Consider the following 21,568-nt stretch of genomic DNA (forward strand, 5'->3'; position numbering starts at 1 on the left):
TATTGTATTTGAGATTCCATTTATAGCTTTGAACTTCACGAAATTGTTCATCAAAAACAGGAATGTCGTTTTTAAAATGACACCACACGAGGAATGTTTCAACCTTATATATTCTTAGTCGATTACACCAAGCATTATGTTTGCTATTGAAAAAATCTTTGTGGACACACTGAATTCATTTCCAATACTGAAGCTTGTAAATCGTAAGATTTATCAAGTCACCTGTCATTGACCTTCAAAACTTGTCCTTGTTGGATTATAAAAGTCCCTCGAATACAAACAAATCATGTGAAAATACATCATTCTGACCTGTAAATATTGGGCCATCTAGACTAACTTCAGGTACTCACAGCCAACATTAAGCTATCCCTTGGATTTTTTCAAAGCCACAGATTCACAAGTATGAATTAAAACTGAACTGTTACCATCTGTTCCACTATAGTTAGAGATGACTACGCAACTAGATAGGACAGGTTACATTAAGTCAACTACTTCAAGTTAGGTTGATTTAGGTTAGGTTATTGTAACCGATCACGATAACCTAAGCTAGATGAACCTAACTTAAAAGTAGTTAATATAGTATGTCCAAACCCTTCCAGTTATGCTGTCATCTATAGCTATAGCGGAATAGATGGAAAGTAATTCATAATTTTATAATTGTCGTTCATAATGTGTCTTTGTAATTCATACTGTAATTCATACATGTGTCTTTGGCTTTGAAAGAATCCAATGGACAGCATAGTGTTGGCTAAGGGTAGATGGCCCAATATTTATATGGTATGATGACATAATCTCGCGTGATTTTTTTTGTTTTTGCGGGACCTTTGTAATCCAGCAAGAACAGGTTTTGAAGATCAATGAAACACGGCTTGATAGATCTCATTCACCCCCGGTTGTGAAAAAGAGAAAATTGATGTTGGTCCAATATTTACATGTTAAGATCACGCAATCTCGTGTTACTTGTTCCAGTTCCAGTGGGGGCCTTTATAACCCTGCAAAACAGGCTTTGTAGGTCAACGACACGTGACTTGATTTATCTTACCATTCACATGCTTCAGTATTTAAAATGAGTTTAGTGTGTCAACATCGATTATTTTTTCAACAACAATTGTAATGTCCAGGGTAATTGACTCAGAATACATCGGATTGAAACATTCCTTGTGTCGTGTCATTTTTGAAGAGGTATTCCTATTGTTAAATTAACAACGCCGCGATGTTTATAGATATAAATGGAATCCTAAATACAATATGTTTAATTGTAATGAAAATCGGTGGTGTACAAGGTTAAATTTTATAAACCGAAATGGTTTTTATGATATAGTTATGAGACATTGCAATGAATATTTTTGTGAAATAAAAAAAGGTACAAGAGGAAATCCAAATATATGCTGTTTTCTGGTGTGCAAGCTGTTTATGTTAAGGGAAACCTCTCAACGAATAAGCTCTTAATAATAGAATGTGATAAGCACGTTCCATTATTCAACTTGAAAGACTGCAGTTGTGAGAAATACTTGCATTCAATTCATGACCCCGAAGATGAAGTTAGATATTTTTCTCAAAGAGCGCCTGAGAACATATCTGATAAAAGAAACGTATCAGATATTCGAAGACCTAAACTTTTGTTCCTTCTATATAAAAAAAAAAAAAAAAAACACTTAAAAAGTGGCAAAGGCTTTAATGAGTCTAACATTGATCATTGGACAAAAATTACTCAAGACTCCTTTTAAGGGCTAACAATGTTTAAATTCGTTTTAAGTTTTAATGCTGCTCTTTAGTTTCAGTAGAAAAAAACTTTTCGTATTCACTTTTTTATTGTTTTTTCAAATAATGCTAGAAAATCCTGCACCCCCTTCATTGAAGTTCTCTTCCCCCATGAGAAGTTTCTCCGTGGAAATATCCTCCCACGCCCCCCCCCCTCTACTCCCCTCCCCCTAAACCAAAAAAAAATCCTTCTGAAAACGTCTGTACACTTCCCAGTAACCATTACTATAGGTAAACACAGGTCAAAGTTTGTAACTTGCAGCCCCTACCACGGGTACTTCGGGGGAGTGAGTCGTCCCTAAAGATATAGTTATTAGATTTTTCGACTATGGTGAATAAAATGGCTATCTCAGAATTTTGATCCGGTGACTTTTGGGAAAAAATGAGCGTGGGAGGCGGCCTAGGTGCCCTCCAATTTTTTTGGTCACTTAAAAAGGGCACTAGGACTTTTATTTTCGTTAGAATGAGCCCTCTCGCGACATTCTAGGACCACTCAGAACAAAAAAACAAACAAATAAACACGCATCCGTGATCTGTCTTCTGGCAAAAAATGCAAAATTCCATATGCGAATTTGTAGGTAGGAGCTTGAAACTTCTACAATAAGGTTCTCTGATACGCTGAATCTGATGGTGTGATTTTTGTTAAGATTGTATGACTTTTAGGGGGTATTTCCCTCTATTTTCCAAAATGAGGCAAATTTCCTCAGGCTCTTAACTTTCGATGGGTATAACTAATCTTGATGAAACTAATATATTTAAAATCAGCATTAAAACGCGATTCTTTTGATGTAACTATTGGTATCAAAATTCCATTTTTTAGAGTTTCTGTTACTATTGAGCCGGGTCACTCCTTATTACAATTCGTTACCACGAACTGTTTGATTAAACTTTAGAAAAATAAATGTTTTGGTATGAAAAAATAAAGCGTGACGAGATCTGCTGCTAGTAGTAGGGAACAAACTCTAGCCCATACTAACTGAAATATTAAAATAATTCTAGTAAATCAGGGTTGCAGCGGTAGCGGCAATCTAGTAAAAGACGATCACGTCCAATACTAAGAAATAAGACAGCTAACTTCTTCTAAGATAGCGTCAGATCGAAACACAAAGTGCACTATTAGAACCATCCTATCTGAAATCCCTATAAAGGAAACTTATAGCCCTTTGGCTTGAACAACTAGGAAAATCCATAGACTGAAAAACAGGGATGTTCCTTATTATCATGACATTCCACACCGAACGCATTTTTTTTTCTCCCAAGATAACTGGGAACTGGAACTTCATTAAGAATTGTTTAATGGCTCATTTTAAAGGAAGTTGCGACATCTAGTGCCTTTGTCATTTACAAAAATGGTTTTTAAATTAAAATAAATTCTTACGGAAAACTACATTTTAGTACAGCACTTGAGAAGCAAATGTTATTAACATCATCTTGCATACGAAGATCAAAATAGGATTTCATTTCAAAATCAAACTGTTGGTGGTAACGAACTGTAAGTAAGGAGCAATCCAGGTCAATAGCAACGGAAACTCTGAAAAACGGAATTTTGATAGATCAAAATAATTTTATTTTTATGTATTTTTTTTTTTTGAATATATAAAAGTTGTATTAAGTTTACTTGTACCAATCAAATGTTACGAGCCGGAGAAAATTTGCCTGATTTTCGGAAAAAAGGAAAACAATTCGTAAGATTCGAAGGATCTTAATGAAAACTACACCATCAGATTCAGCAGACCAGAGAACTCTGCTGTAGAGGTTTCAAGCTCCTATCTTTAAACATACGGGATTATGCACTTTTTGCCAGAAAAAAGTTCACGGATGCGTGTTTATTTGTTTTTTTTTTGTATTTTGTATTTTCTCAAGGTGTGATTGTATTGACTCAGTGAGCCTAGAACATTGGGAGAGGGCTCATTCTAAGAGAAATTAAAAGCTCTAGTGCCCTATTTAAGAGAACAAAATAATTGAGCGCAACTTGTCCCCCTCCTATGCCTCTTTTTCCCAAAATCGTCCGATTAAATTTATTTTGTTCATCATAGTTGAAAGGCCTAATGTCTATGTCTTTGGCGATAAAATTATCCCCCACAGCCCCTAGAAAAATGTTTTTAAGTTATAAAATTTGGCCTTTGTTAACAAATGGTGTTAGTATTTTGGGAAGTATGCATACATTTTTCAGGTGGAGAGAAGGCCGAACTTTTCACTGGGAGTACTTTGCATGAGCAGAATTTTCCATCGAGAGGGAATTTTCAGGGGAAATTGTGTACGGGGGAAATTTTTTAGAATTCCTATACGAAACTTCTTTATATGTCTTGCGTTCTCTTTACTGGCTCCATTTTACGCATGTAGGTGTCAAGGGTAATTCCCAGGGGTAAATTTTCACCAGGATGGAATTGTCCAGAGGATATTTGCGTGGATAGAGGGATTATTTCTTGGTAGTGGAGCCAGATTTCCTGGCGTTATTTAAAAAATTATCAGAAATCAAACAGTTCGTGGTAACGAACTGTGTAGTAAGGAGCGACCCGGCTCAATAGTAACCAAAACTCTAAAAAATGGAATTTTGATACCAATAGCTACATCAAAAGAATCGCATTTTAATGCTGGTTTTAAATATATAAGTTTCATCAAGTTTAGTCTTACCCATCAAAGATACGAGCCTGATAAAATTTGCGTTATTTTAGAAAATAGGGGGAAACACCCCCTAAAAGTCATAGAATCTTAACGAAAATCACACCATCAGATTCAGCGTATCAGAGAACCCTACTGTAGAAGTTTCAAAAATGTGGAATTTTGCATTTTTTGCCACAAGGCAGATCACGGATGCGTGTTTATTTGTTTTTTTGTTTTTTGTTGTTTTTTTCCCAGGGATGATCGTATCGACCCAGTTGTCCTAGAGTGTTGCAAGAGGGCTCATTCTAATGGAAATGAAAAGTTCTAGTGCCCTTTTTAAGTGACCAAAAAATTGGAGGGCACCTAGGCCCCCTCCCACGCTAATTATTTTCCCAAAGTCAACAGATCAAAATTCTGAGATTGCCATTTTATTCGGTGTAGTCGAAAAACCTTATAACTATGTCTTTGGGGACGAATTACTCCCCCACAGTCCCCGTGGGAGGGGCAACAAGTTACAAACTTTGACCTGTGCTTACATATAGTAATGGTTATTGGGAAGTATACAGGCGTTTTCAGGAGGATTTTTTTGGTTGGGGGAGGGGTTGAGAAGAGAGGGATATGCTTGGGGAACTTTCCATCGAGAATTTGTCATGGGAGAAGAAAATATCCATTAAGGGAGAGCAGGATTTACTAGCATTATTTAAAAAAAAAATTAAAAAATAAATGTGAAAAAGCTTTTTCAGCTGGAAGTAAGGAACAGCAATAAAACTTAAAACAAACAGAAATTATTACCCATATGAGGGGCTCACCTCCTTCTAAGACCTTGCTCTTTACGCTAAAGTATTTTTAGTAATTTCAACTATTTATTCTACGGCTTTTGGGATTCAGGGGTCATTCTTAATGAGTTGGGATAAAATTTAATCTTTAGGGTAAAGAGCGAGGTACTGACGATGGGGTGAATCCCCTCATATATGTAATAAAAACATGAGAATACAAAAGTTCTTTACGTAAGCTAATTTATAAGTTACGTAAATCTTTTACCAATAAAAATATTCGTAAAAAATTAAAAGTTCTAGTTGCCTTTTTAATTAACCAAAAAATCGGAGGGCAACTAGGCTTCGTCCCCCGCTCTTTTTTTCTCAAAATCATTCGATCAAAATTATGAGAAAGCTATTTAGCCAAAAAAAAAAAAAAATACAAATTTCGTTTTGATTATTCCTCTGCGGAGAGCCAAAATCAAAACATGCATTGATTCAAAAACGTCCAGAAATTAAATAAAAAAAAAAACAAGTTTTTTTAACTGGAAGTAAGGAGCGACATTAAACTTAAAACGCACAGAAATTACTTCGTATATGAAAGAGGCTGCTACCTCATCAACGCCCCGCTCTTTACGCTAAATTTTTTTACTGTTTTAAAAAGAGGAATTGAGAGAAAGAGTCAAACTTTAGCGTAAAGAACGGGGCGTTGATGAGGTAGCAGCCTCTTTCATATACGAAGTAATTTCTGTGCGTTTTAAGTTTTAACGTCGCTCCTTACTTACAGTTAAAAAAAAAACTTGTTTTTTTATTTAATTAAATAAAAAAGCAAGTTTTTTCAACTGAAAGTAATGAGCAATATTAAAACTTAAAATGAACAGAAATTATTACGTATACGAGGGCGGCTGCCCCTTCCTCAACACCTCCTTCTTTACACTAAAGTTTAAATTTTGTCCCAATTCCTTAAGAGCTTCTTTTGGAACTTAAGAGCCATTTAAATAGAACAATAAGTAACTTTTTTTTAAATGCAAAAAAAATATAGCGTGAAGAGCGAGGTGTTGAGGAGGGAGCAACCCTCTCGTATCCGTAATAATTTCTATTGGTTTCAAGTTTTGATATTGCTCATTACTTTCAGTTAAAAAAACTTTTTTTATTTAATTTCATTTGTATATAATATAAATCATTATAGATTTGATTTCTTTATGTAGATCATCAAACAGTTCGTGGTAACGAACTGTAGTAAGGGGCGACCCGGCTCAATAGTATACGAAACTCTAAAACACAGAATTTTGATACTAAAATATACATCAAAAGAATCAGCTTTTCATGCTGATTTTAAATACATAAGTTTCATCAAATTTAGTCTTTGTAATCAAAAGTAAAGAGCCTGAGAAAATTTGCCTTATTTTGGAAAACTAGGGGGAAACACCCCCTAAAAGTAATAGAATCTTAACGAAAATCCCACCATCGCATTCAGCGTATAAGAGAACCCTTTTGCAAAATATCAAGCTTCTATCTACAAAAATGTGGAATTTCGTATTTTTTGCCAGAAGACCGATCATGGGTGCGTGTTTATTTGTTTTTTTGTTGTTTTTTTTTTTCCCAGGGGTCATCGTATCGACCAAGTGGTCCTAGAATGTCGCAAAAGGGCTCATTCTAACGGAAATAAAAAGTTCTAGTGCCCTTTTTAAGTGACCAAAAAAATTGGAGGGCACCTAGGCCCCCTCCCACGCTCATATTTTACCCAATGTCAACGGATCAAAATTTTGAGATAGCCATTTTGTTCAACATAGTCAAAAGCCATAATAACTGTGTCTTTGGGGATGACTTACTCCCCCACAGTCCCCGGGAGAGGGGCTGCAGGTTACAAACTTTGACCATTGTTTACATACAGTAATGGTTATTGGGAAGTGTACAGACGTTTTCAGGGGGATTTTTTTGCTTAGGGGGAAGGTTGAGGGGAGGGAGCTATGTGAGAGGATCTTTCCTTGGAGGAATGTGTCATGGGGAAGATAAATTCAATGAAAAGGGCGCAGGATTTTCTAGCATTACTATAGGAAAACAATGAAAAAATAAACATGAAAAAGCTTTTTCATTTGAAAGTAAAGAGTACATTAAAACTAAAAACGAAAAGAGATTATTGCACATATGAGAGGTTCTTGGCCTCCTAAATACCTCGCTCTTTATGCTAAAGTATCTTTAGTAATTTCAACTATTTATTCTACGGCCTTTCTGATTCAGGGGTCATTCCTAAAGAATTGGGACAAAACTTAAGCTTTAGTGTAAAGAGCGAGGTATTAACGAGGGGACAGAACCCCTCATATACATAATAAAAATAAAAGAATATGGAAGTTTGTTACGTAAGTTAATTCTTAAGTTACGTATATTTTTTACTAATTAAAACGTTCGTTAAACATTATAAGTTCTAGTTGCCTTTTTAAGTAACCGAAAACTTGGAGGGCAACTAGACCTCCTTCCCCCACCCTTATTTCTTAAAATCGGGTGATCAAAACTAAGAGAAAGCCATTTAGCCAAAAAAAAGAATTAATATGCCAATTTCATTTTAATAATTTATGGGTGGAGAGCCAAAATTAAACTTGCATTAATTCAAAAACGTTCAGAAATTAAATAAAAGAACTAGTTTTTTTCTGAAAGTAAGGAGCGACATTAAAACTTAAAACAAACAGAAATTACTCCGTGTATGAAAGGGGCTGTTCCCGTCTCAACGCCCTGCTCTTTACGCTAAAATGTTTTACTGTTTAATAAAGTAGAATTGAGAGAAAGAGTCAAACTTTAGCGTATAGAGCTGGACGTTGAGAAGGGAACAGCTCCTTTCATACACGGAGTAATTTCTGTTTGTTTTAAGTTTTAATGTTGCTCCTTACTTTCTGTTTTAAAAAAACTAGTTTCTTTTTATTTAATTATATAAAGGATCGGTATAGTTTATCGTAAATAGAGATTACGTAAGTTTCTTCGTTTTCAGGGCTATAGAGAAAGCCAAAACCTAGCGAAGAACAAAACATAGCATATATTAGACTTTTTAGCAGCCTGGTCCTCTGAGGTTTCTCTTTTATTTTGGTGTGCACAGGAATTCTGAAACTTTAATTGCTTTTTAAGCCATTCAGAAAAAAGCTTGGGCCCTTTTTGTGCCTTATGTTTATTCAAGGCGAGTTTGAGTTGAACGTAATTTTAAAGTATAGTAAATTGTAAAGTAATTGTAATTGTAAAAACGTAAAGTTCAAGGTAGTTTAGCCAGATAAAAAAAAAACCATAACCTTTTTCCTTTTTGAAAAAACCATTTAAACAAGCAATTATTGCATATTTATTTATTTATGTATGTATGAATTAATTTTTCTTGAAAATGGTTCCTAATTTTTTGGAAACATTGGCATCCTGGATTTTTCTGGCTTGAACAAATCAAACAGTTCGTGGTAACGAACTGTAGTAAGGAGCGACCCCGCTCAATAGTAACCAAAACTAAAAAATTGAATTTTGATATCAATAGCTACATCAAAAGAATCGAATTTCAATGCTGATTTTAAATATATAAGTTTCATCAAGTTTGGTCTTACCCATCAAAAGTTACGAGCCTGAGAAAATTTGCCTTATGTAGAAAAGTAGGGGGAAACACCCCCTAAAAGTCGTAGGATCTTAACGAAAATGACACCATCAGTTTCAGCTTATCAGAGAACACTACTGTATAAGTTTCAAGCACCTATCTACAAAGACGTGGAATTTTGTATTTTTTGCCAGAAGACAAATCACGGGTGCGTGTTTATTTGTTTTTTGTTTTTTTTTTGTTTTTTTCTCCAGGGGTCATCGTATCGACCAAGTGGTCCTAGAATGTCGCAATAGGGCTCATTCTAACGGAAATGGAAAGTTCTAGTGCCCTTTTTAAGTGACCAAAAAAATTGGAGGTCATCTAGGCCCCCTCCCACGCTCATTTTTTCCCAAAATCAACGGATCAAAATTTTGAGATAGCCATTTTGTTCAGCATAGTCAAAAACCACAATAACTATATCTTTGGGGATGACTTACTCCCCCACAATCACTGGGGGAGGGGCTGCAAGTTACAAACTTTGACCAGTGTTTACGTTTAATAATGGTTATTGGGAAGTGTACAGACATTTTCAGGGGGATTTTATTTTGTTTGGGGGTGGGGCTGAGGAGAGGGGGCTATCTTGGAGGATCTTTCCTTGGAGGAATCTGTCACGGGGGAAGAAAAATTCAATGAAAAGGGCGCAGGATTCTCTTGCATTACTATAAGAAAACAATGAAAAATAAACATGAAAATGGTTTTTCAAATGAAAGGAAGAAGTAGCATTGAAACTTAAAACGAGCAGAGATTATTACGCATATGAGAGGTTCTAAAAATACTTTTAGCATAAAGAGCGAGGTGTTTAGGAGGAGATAAATACCTTGCTCTTTATGCTAAAGTATTTTTAGTAATTTCAACTATTTATTTTACGGTCTTTCTGATTCAGGGGTCATTCTTAAAAAATTTGGACAAAACTTACGATTTAGTGTAAAGAGCGAGGTATTAACGAGGGTACAAACCCCCTCGTATACATAATAAAAATATAAGGTTATGAAAGTTTGTTACGTAAGTTAATTCTTAAGTTACGTATATTCTTTACTAATAAAAACGTTCGTTAAAAATTAAAAGTTCTAGTTGCCTTTTTAAGTAACCGAAAAATTGGAGGGCAACTAGGCCTCCTTCTCCACCCCTTATTTCTCAAAATCGTCTGATCAAAACTAAGAGAAAGCCATTTAGCCAAAAAAAAGAATTAATATACAAATTTCATTTTAATAATTTATGTGCGGAGAGCCAAAACCAAACATGTATTAATTCAAAAACGTTATTATTCATTAATTCAAAAATTCCTCGCTCTTTACGCTAAAGTTTGACTCTTTGCCACAATTTTACTTTTTAAAACAATTAAAAGCTTTAGCGTAAAGAGCGAGGAATTGCGGAGGGGACAACCCATTTCATATACGGAGTAATTTCTGTTCGTTTAAGTTTTAATGTCGCTCCTTACTTTCAGCTAAAAAAATTATTCTTTTTTATTTAATTCTGGAAAGGATTGAACTTCAGTGGAGAATCAAAATGGAGTCTATCAGATTCCATGTACTTGTGGAATCTCATATGCAGGACTAACTAAACAGAATTCAAAAATTTGTTTAATTTAACATCAGAAATATTTTGGTTAACCATAAAGCAGAAATCTAAACCTGGAAATTTCATGTCAGTTCTATCTGAACACATTTTTAATTTGCCAGTCCATTTTATTACGTTTAAAAATGTCTTTTTGATTTCAGGGACGAAGGTTCACAAAAAAGTATTTAGGGAATTACAATAAAGAACGAACTAAAGTCCATAGTAATTGAAGTATTAATGAAGGATGTGTATGGTCTATTATAAATGGTGATCATTATCTAATTCCATCATTACGATAGCCGTAGCAATAGATGACACCTAATAAGAAACAAACCGTGACATGTCAAACTTTAAGACCGGCAGAAATAAATTCCCATGATAACACAATTTAACAGATAACTAACAAATTATAATAATTTTTTCAGTTCTCAAGTTTAAGACTGGAAAAATATTCATTTTATAAAACAATAAAAAACACTGGTTATAAAAACGAACGGAAATTAATTAAAAAAAATAATCGTGCATAAAAAAAGTTTCTCAAAGTAAAACCTTTTTTGTCAATAGGCCAGTTATTGGTCCTATGGATTAATAATATAATGATATTTTTGATTAAAAAAAATAAGAGGCACCAATGTAAAAATACAACTGTTTATTTTTTTCGACTTTAAGCGCCCGAATGCTTTCATATTTTAGCATACAATTGACTTTTAGAATTTCGGTTTTATGAAGCATTAGATTTAAATTTAAAGCAATTAAGGTGTTGATGATGCTAATTAAAGAATATAAATAGAGATATAAATAGAAAGAAGTATAAAACTGGACGTTTCAGAACCAAGGTCCTCCTCGCCGATTATTACCGATTATTCTTGCTTCAGGGTAAGGAATATGTGGTTTTTCCGATGAAGCCTATTTTCAGGCTATAATGTAACTCAACACTAACCCTTATCGAAACAAGTATTTAATTCCTTATCAAAATTTAGGAATTTGTTCCACTCTGTTGCTAATCCAAACTGAAAATAGTACGGTTGACATTCTGAGAAGGATACTATCTCTGAAGTAGAAGAAAGTATGTTTACCTTTGCAAATTGATTATTTATTTACTGTATCATGTTCAAGGGGTCACGTTTTAACTGGACTGAGTTGATTTTCAAGGGACCGAAATTTCAACCAGGGGTGATAGGCCGGGGCACTTGGCTATAAAAATAAATTCGTAACAGCTCTTTTTTAGTGTCTTATTCTCAAATACTAACAAATTTTTAAGTTACTTTTAATATCTCAGAAGGGATTCCAACGTGTAGCCTCGTAGCTGTGATATGTGCATACCCTGGTAAGGTCAGATTATGGCCTTAAGCACAACTGAGCAGAAACTCTATTTCATAACTGTCATGAATCTAGTCTTAATTTTGCCAAGATATTACAGCCATTGCTGAAGTACTTCAAAAATAACTGGGTTCCATACATTGTTAAGGGGACCCCCTTATGGTGGGTGTTAGCTTACTAAGGAAAAATTAATGCCTTAAGCACAACGAAGTAGAAACTTCATTTCAACACTGTCATGAATCTAGTCATATTTTTGCCAAGATATTACAGCCATTGCTGAAGTACTTCAAAAATAGCTAGGCTCCATACATTGTTACAGGGAACCCCTTATGGTGGCTGTTATCTTACTAAGGCCAAATTATGGCCTCAAGCACAACGTTTTAAAAACTTAATTTCAACACTGTCATGAATCTAGTCTTAATTTTGCCAAGATATTTCAGCCATTGCCGAAGTACTTCAAAAATACTTCAAAAATAGGAGAAAGTTTAATACTTTCTCTTAACTCTACTTTTTAAAACAGTAAAAAACTTTAGCGTAAAGACCGGGGCGTTGAGGAGGAAAAGCCCCTTTCATATACGGAGTACTTCCTGTTCGTTTAAGTTTTAATGATGTTCCTTACTTTCATTTAAAAAAAAGTTGTTTTTTATTTAATTTCTGGACGTTTTTCAATTAATGCATGTTTTGATCTTGGCTCTCCGCGCATAAATAATTAGAACGAATATTGCATATTAATTTTTTTTGGCTAAATGGCTTTCTCATAGTTTTAATTGGAAGATTTTGAGAAAAAAGGAGCTAGGGAGGAGGCCTAGTTGCCCTCCAATTTTTTGATTACTTAAAAAGGCAACTAGAACTTCTAATTTTTTACGAACGTTTTCATTAGTAAAAAATATGCGTAACTTACGAATTAACTTACGTAGCAAACTTCTATATTTGTATGTTTTTATTGCGTATATGAGGGGGTTCACCCCTCGTCGATACCTCGTTCTTTACATTAGAGCTTAAATTTTGTCCCAATTCCTTAAGATTAACCCTTGAATCACAAAGGCCGTAGAATAAATAGCTGAAATTACTAAAAATACTTTAGCGTAAAGAGCGAGGTATTACGAGGAGGTAAACTCCTAATATGCGTAATAATTTCTGCTCGTTTTAAGTTTTAATGCAGCTCCTCACTTTCAGTAGAAAAAACTTTTCATATTTGTTTTTTCATTGTTTTTTCAAATAATGCAAGAAAATCCTTTGTCCCCTCCATTGAAAGTCTTTTCCCCTATGAGAAATTCCTCCATAGAAAGATCCTCCCACGTAACCCCCTCCCTCCTCAACTCTCTCCCCCAAACCAAAAAAAATCCCCCTGAAAACGTCTGTACAATTCTCAGTAACCATTACTACATGTAAACACAGGTCAAGGTTTGTAACTTGCAGCCTTTCCCACGGGGACTACGGGTCAGTAAGTCACCCCCAAACACATAGTTATTAGGTTTTTTGACTACGGTGAATAAAATGGCTGTCTCAGAATTTTTATCTGGTGACTTTGGGGAAAATGTGAGCGTGGGAGGGGGCCTAGGTGCCCTCCAATTATTTTGTCACTTAAAAAGGTCACTAGAACTTTTAAATTCCGTTAGAATGAGCCCTCTTTCAACATTCTAGGACCAATGAGTCGATACGATCACCCCTGGGGAAAAAAACAAATAAACACACATCCGTGATTTTTCTTCTGGCAAAAATGCGAAGTTCCACATTTTTCTTGATAGGAGCTTGAAACTTCTACAATAAGGTTCTCTGATACGCTGAATCTGATGGTGTAATAAATCGTTAAGATTGTATGACCTTTAAAGGGTGTTTCCCCTATTTTCTAAAATGAGGCAAATTTTCTCAGGCTCGTAACTTTTGATGGGTAAGACTAATCTTGATGAAACATATATATTTAGAATCAGCATTAAAATCGATTCTTTTGATGTAACTATTGGTATCAAAATTCCATTTTTTAGAGATTCGGTTACTATTGAGCCGGGTCGCTCCTTGCTACAGTTCGTTACCACGAACTGTTTGACTCACTATTTAAAACAATAAAAAACTTTAGCGTAAAGAGCGAGGCGTTGAGGAGGGGACAACCCTTTTCATATAAGGAATAATTTCTGTTCGTCTTAAGTTTTAGTGTCGTTGCTTACTTGCAGTTAAAAAAACTTGTTTTTTTTTTAAATTGAATTTCTGAACGTTTTTGAATTAATGCATGTTTTGATTTTGGCTCACCGTACTTGAATAATTAAAACGAAATTTGCATGCTAGTATTTTTTTGGCTAAATGGCTTTCGCATAGTTTTGATCTGACGATTTTAATCAAAAAGGATGGGAGAGGAGGACTAGTCGCCCTCCAATTTTTGGTTACTTAAAAAGGCAACAACAACTTTTTATTTTCTTTGCGAACGTTTTTATTAGTAATAAATATACGGAACTTACGAATTAACTTACGTAACGTCTAATTCTCTAGATTCTCTATATTCTAATTCTCGCAGCCTTTAATACCTCGCTCTTTACACTAAAACTTGAATTTTGAGTTTTTCGGCTATGCCGAACAAAATGGTTAGCTCAAATTTTTCATCTGGTGACTTTGGGGAAAATGAGCGTGGGAGGGGGCAGAGGTGCCCTCAAATTTTTCAGTCACTTTAAAAGGGCACTAGAACTTTTAATTTCTGTTAGAATGAGCCCTCTTGTGAGATTCTAGTACCACTGGGTCGATACGATCACCCCTGGAAAAAAGATAATAAAGAAAATAAAAAATTAAAATAAACACGCATTGGTGATCTGTTTTCTTGCAAAAAATACAAAATTCCACATTTTTATAGATAGGAGCATGAAAATTTTACCATAAGATTCTCTAATACATTGAATTTGACGGTGTGATTTTCGTTAAGTTTCTATGACTTTTAGGGGGTGTTTTTCCTTATTTTCTAAAATAAGACAAATTTTCTCAGGCTCGTAACTTTTGATGGGTGAGACTAAACTTGAAGAAACTTATATGTTTAAAATTAGCATAAAAATTTGATTTTTTAATGTAACTGTTGGTATAAAAATCCCATTTTTTGCAGTTTCGGTTACTATTGACCCGGGTCGCTCCTTACTACAGTTTGTTGCCACAAATTGTTTGATTGTGTTTTACCCTAACGAAAGAAGAAAACTGCTCAAAAAATATTGTTTTTCCTTATTTTCTAAAATAAGACAAATTTTCTCAGGCTCGTAACTTTTGATGGGTGAGACTAAACTTGAAGAAACTTATATGTTTAAAATTAGCATAAAAATTTGATTTTTTAATGTAACTGTTGGTATAAAAATTCCATTTTTTACAGTTTCGGTTACTATTGACCCGGGTCGCTCCTTACTACAGTTTGTTGCCACAAATTGTTTGATTGTGTTTTACCCTAACGAAAGAAGAAAACTGTTCAGTAAATTGCAAATACAACACTTTTTAGGGGGGGGGGGTTCGAAAAGAGGGAAATATTACATCTTTTATGTTAATCTTGCTCTGTTTTTAGCGAATTCATTGTCCTATGTTATTTCTGTTTCCTTTAGCTTTCACTAGGCTTTTACTCGCATTAATCCTAAAACAAAGAGTAGCAACAGTTTCATACTGAGTCTCGTATGATATTTGTTTTGCTCGTTTTAAGTTTTGAGTTCATTCTTTCCGTAGTAACCTTTTTTCTTTTACTTAAATCATCGTGTTTGCGTAAAATTTGTCAGCAGGGGAGACGTAAGTTTTCACTGCTCTTACGTATATAAAGTAAAATTTACGTAAATTACGTAAATAATTACGTAAATATAAAGCTGTAATGGCAATTTAAGGAGGCTGCAGCTTTTTCTGTACATGAATATTAATTAACTTATGCAGGAACTTGTTTAGGGACGATTTTGGGAAGGGAGGTAGCTTCGACATAACAACAAAAACGTAAATTTTACGCAAAGTTGAGTAGATTAAAAGAGAAATTGTAATAGAAGGCTACATGATAGAGATATCTAGGCCTTAATCCCTCTTAAGGACCCTTTATGGAACGGTATGAGTTTACTTGTAATTAAGAAAAAAAAGTTTGACACTTCATAGATTTTGAAATTTTTCGGAAATTGTAGTTTGCTTGAGTGATTTTATCCATTAATTAATGGTAAGTGAAAAAAAAGAATATTATTATGGGCAATCAAAAAGATTTTCGAAGTCATCAATTAAATGAGAAAAGTAATTTCCTATTTCAAGCAAAAACAAACAACAGCAAGCAAAGTAACAAAAGTAAATTCCAGAGGCAGGGCCGTATCTAAGATTTTTGTTCGGGGGAGGGGGTTTTACAAAAAAAGTCCCGTGGACTTAGTCAAACGGCTGGTCGTAGAGACCGTCAGTCTGGCCATTGTGAACTAGGACGCACTCACTAGGCATACTCTTGTATGTTTAAGGTTCTTATTGTTTTGCTTCTTTTTTTGTAGTATCGCATTGGCAAACCAAGTATTTAAGTATTTATTTATGTAATATATTTACAGAGCTGACCAAGAGTTTTTGTCAAGTAAACTAAGTGCCTGCAAAACGAAATCTAAGCGATAATTTGTCTTCCCTGCAAAACTATCCCTGGCCTTTTTGTGGCAGAAATCAAGCAAGGTTAAATCACTCAGTCTTTCTTGTCCTGTTGAATTTCTTCGCCAGTTTTTTAAACTTCTAAGTGTAGAAAAGCTTCTTTTGGGAGTAGCAGTACTTAGAGGCAGCGTTGCAAGGACAGCCAAGAGAAGAGAAATATTTGGAAAAATATGGAGTCACATTTTTTAAGAGGAAATATAGCGTTAGGAGGTCTTTCTGTGATCAGAACTTTTTTCCGTTTGCTACACCAAAGCTCAACCTCTTGCTTCAAGCAGTCCGACTCGGAAAGAATATCACCATCTGACTCAAGCAAAACTCCAAGTTCATGGTTTATGGATCAACAGAAACAATCTTTGAAGGGACAAGGATGCTGATTTGAGACAAGACAATCCGGTGGAGATCAAAGTGCTGTTTCAGCTTCGAGATGAAGTGGTCTAGAAAAGCAATAAGCAGAGAGGTTCTATAATGAATGGGTAGATCAGGATTGGCCAGAATGAGTTTCTTCCACCTCCTGTTCTTGGGCGAGTCATCTCAAACCCTAAAGTAGTTTCAAAAGACTGAGCTTTGTCGAATATAGGAGCGAAAGTGGAGGCAGAATCTTGTTTCATCGTCATTTTTCTGGAAAGAGCAGTGTTTATGTGTCTAAAAGCGGCAGCCAAGTCGCAACCAAATGACTGAAAAGTCTTGGGAAAAGGCAATGTCACCCAAAAAAGTTCCTTTATGACATCGAGACACATAACGAACTGTAAGTGGTTCGGGCCTTCCAGCATTTTTGACAGACGTCTTTCCGCTGCTGTTCTCCTCAAGAACTTTAGGAGAACACAGAATCGTCCAGTAGAGCTAAAGAAAATGCTTGGCTGAATCATGGAGCTCGACCCATCTTGTTCCGCAGAGTCCGGTAATTTTTCGACGATGGACTGTTGAAGAATTTTCCCACAAGGGGCAATCGGATTATTCTGAACCATTGGAGGAACATACGTTGCATTTACTGCTGCACAAAAAGATGTTTCGCCATAATTTCGTTACCATGCCTTGCCCTTAGTCGCAAAATAACTAGGAATTTGTCATCGTCTTGAGACGGTTCAGGATCCGTGATTGCAATGGGATCGGAATCGCTTGTAACCCGAAGAGCAAGCTGCTACCTTCCGCAAAATATTACAGTTTCAACAATCAGCCTCAGCTTTGTGAAGACTTTTCCCAGTCTTTGCTACCTTTACTGTGTCTGTCTGGTTGATGATGTTACCCTGCCTTTTCTTCGTAATAAAACTGAAGTTGCCTGCGGGTAAAGCACATTTCCTGCAAAACCGTGTCTGTTGGTGAATTGTGTAGCATTCAATTGTATCCTTCCAGATCCTGAACGGTTTTCTGACAGAATTCCCTAAGCACTCATGGCTGCCCGCCTCTCAATCATTCGAAAAAATATGACTTATCCTTCTATTTAGAAGGATATCCCTCTATATATATATATATATATATATATATATATATATATATATATATATATATATATATATATATATATATATATATATATATATATATATAACGAAAAGAGAAATCACCAATGCAACAGCACAAACACATTATAAAAAAAAGAAAAAGGAGACAGAAGGAGAAAAGGAAAACTGCTTTCCTAAATAAGTGATTAATATAGAACAGCACTTGAATGAGGCCTTAACCCTACTCATCCATACAATCACGGAGGTCAAACAGCATAGCCATACACAATCAACCATAAAGAATAATCCATGGACAGGCAGTCATGTCGTCAATAAGTATAAGTCGTCACTTACCAAACAATAAAAACAGTAAAGACAAATAATTCAGAGACAACAACCCAACACAAGGGCTCATCAAGAGAATACACTTGCCTATAGGGTTTTGGCACTTTAAATTCTCTACCCAGTCAAGTGTTGTGCCTACCACAGAATACCTATGGTATCCCCGTGTCAGTTATCACCCCAAGAATATATGCCTATAAAAAAAAACAAAAAAAAACAAGCAAATGTAGAACAACCAAGTAACACCAAAACAAGCTTATCCTGTTAATATAATCCTCTGTTTAGCAGCAATAGGTAAACTAAATGTGATAAATTTTACTAAATCCCAAATAATAACTCTTTGCAAAAAACCTGAATGAACTAAAACAATTACAGATTTCATCAGTACCATGTGGCAATTTTTGAAAAATCCGCTCTTTTAAATGCACAATTCACAAAATAGATGGCGCTGCATCAACTTTTTGCGAACCCAAACAATTAACCAAAAATTTCCCTAAGTATTTCTAGATAATTCTTTTGGTATTTATTTAAAAGTTCGTTATAATGAAAACTAAATTTTTTAAATTGCCAAGTTAATTTATTTGCAGAAAAACCTCTTAATATCAATTTTTTGGCTTAAGATTTTACATCTATTTTTAAAATCAATATAATTACTACAAATCCTTGCATATCGAAGTAACTGTGAGAAAAACGCATATATATAAGTTGTCTGTGTGTGTGTCGAGTGACGTCATGTTTGTGTGTCGAATGACGTCATGTTTGTCGACTGACGTCATTATAAGGATTAAGCTGTATGCGTCATGAAGTTGTTTGTCGACTGACGTCATGTTTTTCAACTGATGAAATTACATACCTGGACACCGTGACACAAATGACGACCGGGACACAGAGAATATAAATGACGACCGGGAACCTCAAAGAGAAATTCCAGACTGGGACACCCGGACACAAATCACGACCGGGACACAGGGAATATAAATGACGACTGGGACACAGGGACACAACTACAACGGGGACGCCGGGGGCACAGGCGGGATATATAAATGACGACCGGGACACAGGGATTGTTCGAATAGAAATTACAGACCGGGACACCGGGACACAAATGACGACCAAGACACCGGGACACAGGGAATATAAATGACGACCGGGACAGTCAAAGAGAAATTACAAACTGGGACACCGGGACACAAATGACGACCGAGACACAGGGAATATAAATGACGACCGGGACACAGGGACACATCATTAGAATAATGAGGTATAGATCTGAATACGGATTGTTTTTCCCATGGACAATTATATGTTGCATGTTCAAGCGTCAGTAAACCTGACAATCTATTTATATGCAACATATATATATATATATATATATATATATATATATATATATATATATATATATATATATATATATATATATATATATATATATATATATATATACATATATATATATATATATATGTATATATATATATATATATATATATATATATATATATATATATATATATATATTTATATATATACTAGCTGTCGGGGTGGCGCTTCGCGCCACCCCAACACCTAGTTGGTGGGGGCGCTTCGCGCCCCCCCCAAGCCCCCCCGCGCGCGTAAGTCGTTACGCGCCATAATAGTTACGCGCCATTGTAGTTGTGTCCCTATGTCCCACCTGTGAATATAGATAGATATATATATATATATATATATATATATATATATATATATATATATATATATGGTTTTAACTACGTAAAACTTGCGAATATACAACATTCTTTGCTGTCCCATTGTCTTTGCATATAAATAGATTGTCAGGTTTACCAACTCTTGAACATGCAACATATAATGGTCCATGGGAAAACAATCTGTATTCAGATCTATACCTCATGATTCTAATGATTGCCCTTGAGCTTTGTTGATGGTGATTGCTAATCGACCATTCCCTGTCCTGGTGTCCCGGTCGTCATTTACATCCCCCTGTTTCCCCCGGTGTCCCCGTTGTAGTTGTGTCCCTGTGTCCCGGTCGTCATTTATATTCCCTGTGTCCCGGTCGTCATTTGTATCCCGGTCTGTATATACATTCGTTTTTTAGTTTTGTTTTTCTCCTTTATTTTTTTCCTTTTTTTTCTTTTTTAGCTTATTTAGATTTTTAGATTTTTTAGTTTTTTTATTAGTTTTTAGTTTTTTTTTCTTTTTAGTTTTTTTGTCCCGGTCGTCATTTATATCCCCCTGTTTCCCCCGGTGTCCCCGTTGTAGTTGTGTCCCTGTGTCCCGGTCGTTATTTATATTCCCTGTGTCCCGGTCGTCATTTGTATCCCGGTGTACCGGTCTGTATATACATTCGTTTTTCAGTTTTGTTTTTCTCCTTTATTTTTTTCCTTTTTTTTTCTTTTTTAGTTTATTTAGATTTTTAGATTTTTTAGTTTTTTTATTAGTTTTTAGTTTTTTTTTCTTTTTAGTTTTTTTGTAGTTTTTACCTTCTTTTTAGTTTTGTTAATTTTTTTTTTACTTATGTCCTGGTCGTCATTTATACTCCCTGTGTCCCGGTGCTTTGTTGATTGCTAATCGAACATTCCTTTTGTCCTGGTCGCTTTCTCTTTGAGTGTCGTCATTTATTTTTTTATTTTTTAGTTCTTTTAGTTTTTACCTTTTTTAGTTTTTTTTAGTTTTTTAGATGAAAATTTTTTTTTAGTTTTTTCCTTTTTTTCTTTTTAGTTTTTTATTGGTTTTTACCTTTATGTTAGCTTATTTTTCAGTTTTTTCCTTTTTTTTTAGTTTTTTTTTTATTTTTTATTTTTTTTAGTTTTTTAGCTTTTTTACTTTTTTTATTAGTTTTTAGTTTTTTTGTAGTTTTTGCCTTTTTTTTAGTTTTTTCAGTTTTTTTTTTAGTTTTTTATTGGTTTTTACCTTTATTTTAGCTTATTTTTCAGTTTTTTTCCTTTTTTTAGTTTTTTTTAGTTTTTAGTTTTTTTAGTTTTTTACCTTTTTTTAGTTTTTTTAGTTTTTTAGCTTTTTTATTTTTTTTTATTAGTTTTTAGTTTTTTTTGTAGTTTTTGCCTTTTTTTTAGTTTTTTTAGTTTTTTAGCTTTTTTATTAGTTTTTAGTTTTTTTTGTAGTTTTTGCCTTTTTTTAGTTTTTTTAGTTTTTTAGCTTTTTTATTTTTTTATTAGTTTTTAGTTTTTTTTTGTAGTTTTTGCCTTTTTTTAGTTTTTTCAGTTTTGACGTCACCTGATCCAGTTTTTTCAGGTGACGTCACCTGATCCACAGATCCACAGACAACTTATTTTTATATATATAGATAGTTTTTTTTTTTACTTATGTCCTGGTCGTCATTTATACTCCCTGTGTCCCGGTGCTTTGTTGATTGCTAATCGAACATTCCTTTTGTCCTGGTCGCTTTCTCTTTGAGTTTCGTCATTTATTTTTTTTCTTTTTTAGTTCTTTTAGTTTTTACCTTTTTTAGTTTTTTTTAGTTTTTTAGATGAAAATTTTTTTTAGTTTTTTCCTTTTTTTCTTTTTAGTTTTTTATTGGTTTTTACCTTTATTTTAGCTTATTTTTCAGTTTTTTCCTTTTTTTT

The 21,568-nt window shown here is 34.4% G+C and overlaps 1 protein-coding gene across 2 annotated transcripts in view; it reads left to right on the plus strand.

Moving 5' to 3' along the window:
• The window catches only part of LOC136028931 (uncharacterized), a 99,638-nt gene that overhangs the window by 19,597 nt on the left and 58,473 nt on the right, over positions 1-21,568 (plus strand). The window contains exon 1 of one of the 2 annotated variants that reach the window (XM_065706910.1): positions 11,283-11,344. The exons of the other annotated variant lie outside the window; for it this stretch is intronic. The gene's annotated coding sequence lies outside the window, so the exon portion shown is untranslated. Of the gene's footprint in view, positions 1-11,282; positions 11,345-21,568 lie in introns of those variants that run through there. 2 annotated transcript variants of the gene reach the window in all.

Source organism: Artemia franciscana, chromosome 7 (genome assembly GCF_032884065.1).
Source record: "Artemia franciscana chromosome 7, ASM3288406v1, whole genome shotgun sequence".
Classification (NCBI taxonomy): Eukaryota; Metazoa; Arthropoda; class Branchiopoda; order Anostraca; family Artemiidae; genus Artemia; species Artemia franciscana.